We start from the raw sequence: 4,761 nt of genomic DNA, 5'->3' as shown, positions 1-4,761 counted from the left end.
TAGATACATAGATACATAGATAAATAAAGTACATTGACATGACTCAGAAAAGCAGCTTTTCAAAGATACTATTATGTATTGAGATGCACCTGTGTTTACAATTTTTTTCATTAACCCAACAATATAATGTACAGTTTAGAAGAATAGTAAATTGATGTGGGGATGATGAAGAGTGTGCACTTGTCTGTCCTCAACAATGACTGTGTCTGTGGTTAATTAGATTAGCACAGATAAGAGACTGAGAGTGTAGCACAGTAATATCACTGAACAACATAACAGATGGGTGTTAGCGTTTCATCAGAGGCTCTGTAACGTTCACAGTCTGATATTTACTTTGTCTTTTCTCCTTGGATTAGGAGACGTGAAGCCAGGAAAAACAGTCGGATAATTGCGCATATTCCTGTCCTCTTGATTTATTTCAGAATACAATGAACAGCACTATAAATACCTTGCTCAGAAAAAAATCAATAGAAAAACAACAGTATTATTATTAGATTACAAGCATCAGACAGACAGTAAATGAGCCTAGTGGTGCCTCTAACCCCCTGCAGAGCAATAACAACCAATCCTGCTGCAAACAGACTTACTGTAACTTTGCTCCAGAGCTAATAGTAATAAAAAAGACAAAGGGCAACTGGACTTGAAATGCAGCTTTAAAGGTTGCAGCCGCAGAGTGCAGCTTGTGATGAAAATTAAAAACGTAGATCATATTGACCTCCTTCTAAATCCAGAGTGGAAATTTAAATTCTCCTCTAGTTATATAAAGCCCTAAAAAAATCAAGTTCCATTATATATCACATACCTGAGTGTTTTATGACCTAACCGATCACTTCACTCCCAATCTGCAGGCTTACTATTGGCTCCTTGAATTTCTAAACGTAGAACTGGAGGCAGATCATTCAGTTTTCAGTGTTCCAGTTTTAGTCCATTAAGGGAGTCAACCTGTCTACTTTTAAGACTAAGGTTAAATCTTTACTTTGATAAACTTTTTACTTTGAGTAGCTCAGGTTATCCTTGGCTGTGTTATAGACTTAGACAGATTTTATTTGTAATTTTGTTTACACAAGTATAAAACAAAAATAAATTTCGTTTGGAACAGCTCTCTGGACAGTTTTTTTTTTAAAGTGCAGTAAAAATAGTAAAAATGACTGTAAATATACAGTTCTAACATTTTTTTTATATATATAAAGATAAATTATAATAAATATAATAAAATACAATCCAATAACCCATCTTACAAAACATTCAGCAGTCTAATGGCAGCGGGGAAGAAAATGTTTCGTTGTGTTGTTATAGTTGTGCTGCTATAGGCTTAGGCTGCTGGAGGACATGAAGACCGCTCTTCATCAGTCTACTATATTCTACTTCTGTTCTACAAGCTTGTATTTTTTGTTAATCAAACTTTAAACTTCATGTTCTCTTTACTTTTTTCTTTTCATAGTAGCTACACCAGGCCATTTGCTGTGTAATGCAACTAGAAATCATAATTTTGGGTCCAAACTGAATTGTTTTCCAATGGTAACAAAAGGAATGCACTTAGTGTTGTCAAGCTATTAAAACAAGATCCAGGAGCTCTAAGTTCACTGAACAGGCCAAGAGGAATACAATAAGCAATGTTGGGTGATTAAGTAAACGAGTTACATAAGACCTTTTTGTCTAGGAGGTTTATTCCAGCATCCTGCCAAACAAGTGGCCTTATTCCTCCTCTATTTTTTATCAAGGAAGATTCATGAGGGTATCACTGTCAGCAGGATGAAATTTTAATTAGAGAAGCCTGTTAACAGACACCCAAGTGGCACCTAAGCTTCTCGAGGGCAAAGGCTTTGCAGACATGTGTGCAGATGGCGAGGGACATGTGCAGGAAATGGCAGGCAACAGCAGGATTTTATTCAGTAAACTCTGATATGTCTCTGATAATCTAAGATAATTAAGCTTAGAATCAATAAAGAAAACACATCTTATTGGCTGAATATTTACAGTCTTGTCTGTGCACAGCAGATTGTGGAATAGACTTTGTATCTTTGGTATGATGCTTCTCTGACAACAGACCTTTGACTCCCTTTACTCTCCAGGTGGACTAATATGAACAGAATACACCTTAGTATGAGTTAAAAAAATCAAAGCTAACATTTCCTTGGAATTTTTTTTCAAACTTCCATCAAATGGACAAGGGATTAGAAATAAGAGTGTGGCTGAAGGGGGGAAATTTACTTGAAGGCGTTCAAGGCAGGTGTTGATCAGAGGGGTTAGAGGGGTAATAACATGAGCTCTGTTGACACTGGGTTTCTTTGCATGCTCACCCCACCGGTTAATATTGCGGCATCCCAAATATTCCGTTACATGCCATCAAAGCATAAATACGCAGCTACAGAGAAACGGCAGGAATTCTACAAAAGAAAGCCACTGTAATCCCAGTCCACTGAAATTCAAAACATCTGTTTAGTCACTGCAGAGTCTGGCCATTTTGGATTGAGTCATTTGAATTATCAGTTAATTTAGATTACTCTGGTGATTTCATTTCTTTAAAAACTAGTGTACAAATTATGCTGGCATACCTGATAGATTAGGTTGTTATAATTCAAGTTGATTTATTTGAGGAAGCCAGTTGGTATAAAGCTTTAGGAACAGGATAACAAATTGAGCTAATATAAAAATGTGGATTAAAATGCAAAACTGCTCAGATCAAAAATAGTTTCAAACTGTTACCAAACTGCAAATTAGAGAACTAAAGTTAAACCCAAGAGATTCATTATTTATAGCATGTGGTCATGTAGACTATTCCATAACTGATGTTCCAATGTTCATTCAAAAATAACCGAGCTGGTTTAATGCAGCAGTACATTTCTTTTTTTTTCTTTTTTTTTTGTATATTTAGAAAAAAAAAAGCCTTTTCTCCATTCTGGCAAAGCAAACATAAAATCTTTCAATTAATAAATAAGAAAGCAGTGAGTACAGAAGTGTGTTGAGTTAATAAGTAATTCATTCAACCATACTGTTTTTTAATTGCATATTCCAGGCTGTATACATTTAAATGCTTATCAGATTAAAGGATATAATGTGATGTTAATCTGTGTAATGAGGTGAGGGCCAAAGCCCTATTTTCCCTCCCTGATTGGCAATGAATCGTCTTGTTATAGGTCAGCCATGACAAACTCATCTCTATTTGCCAATTGATAGATCAAAGAGATTAAATTTTTTTTTATGTTTGTGTTTATTTACATAGTATTTGGCCCAATCCTGTTGACTGAACAGGAGTAACTATATCAGGTTTGTGGGCCATATATTTTGGACCGACCCCCACAAATCTACTAGACTGAGATCAGGTTGTGTGATGGCCACTCCAAAACATTGAATGTGTTGCCCTTAAATGATTTTATAACTAACTTGGCAGCATGCTTCGGTGCATTGTCTAATCTGAAGACCCATTTGAACCCAACTTCACATTCCTGGCACATGTCATGAGATTGCATTTATTTCCACATAATATTCTTTGCTCATGTCGACATCGGGTTTGAAAACTGCTTTAGTCTGTGTTGCAGCTAGAAACCCAACAAGACAACCACTCAACACGATTCTGCCACTAACATATTTGCTTGTATTCTCATGCTTATCATACTTCCATATAATTGTAAGCCATGAAAAATATACCATAGCTTACAGTAGTTGGAGATCCCAATATATGTGCAACAGTATCAGGTGTATGGTGCAGGGAAAAGAGTGTTTGGAGGGTTGTGTCAACAATGCATACCATTAAAAGATGGGCAGATATGAAATAATGTGACGGGGTTATGACATTCAACAACACTGTAAGTATATGTGAATGTGTGTAATCCTCTTTCGTCATACTGGAAGGAGTGTTGCCGATGTGTGTTTGCAGAAACTCCCAAAGTCCTTCAACACTATCTATTTCAAGATAAGCCATGTGTTAGATGATGTTGCAATCTGTCCACAATTTAAGAACAGGCTGACATAGCTGACTCAAAACAATATTCCAAAGAAACAGTGATCTAAGGAATTTGATGACTGCCTTGCTTGTAAAGTTGAAGGTACAGACTAAGGACAGCAAGTCCAAAAAAAAAAAAGTCATGTGATGAAGTCAAACAACCTTTGTCTTAATTGCCTCCAGTTCAACTTAGAATTGGAAGTTATCAAAACTAAAAGGTTTTTTTGTTTGTTTTTACTAAGGGATGTGAGTAAGCCTTTGTTTTAAGTTGGAAAATTAAAAACAGATAAGAGGTGCATTTAAATTGACAGGTGACATGTAGAAAGGAGTAAATGATAACTAAACTAACTTTCTCATATGTTGCCCATTTTATGCTTTAAAAACCTATAAATATGTGATTAATAAACATCTAAAATGACATGTTTTTAATATATCTAAGCGGTTTCACAAGAAGCTTTTTGAGGAAAAAAAAACTATAAAACAATCTGCACAAAGTGAAGCAAGTTCATCTTATTTTGTAATATGACGTCATTTGACGTCATTTTGAGATCATAAACACTATTGAGTTGAACAAAATACTAATTTATAATCAATAGCAACATGAACTAATACCTTTCTATTATGTATATTTTATTAGCGGAACTCATTTGTTCCACTTTCCATTAAGGCAATAAACAGTATCAAGCAGTAAATTGTGGAATAGGTAATGGTATTAAAAATTCAAACTAAACTGACATGCTTTTTTTATGTATTCATTATCTCACATAACAGATTTTTTAAAGAAGGGTTTTTATACATTTTTCTTTTAAAATTTTTTA

Source organism: Cyprinodon variegatus, unplaced genomic scaffold (genome assembly GCF_000732505.1).
Source record: "Cyprinodon variegatus isolate N-32 unplaced genomic scaffold, C_variegatus-1.0 Scaffold69, whole genome shotgun sequence".
In the NCBI taxonomy this organism is placed as follows: Eukaryota; Metazoa; Chordata; class Actinopteri; order Cyprinodontiformes; family Cyprinodontidae; genus Cyprinodon; species Cyprinodon variegatus.
The sequence above is the reverse complement of the archived record's forward strand: the minus strand, read 5'-3'. Positions refer to the sequence as shown.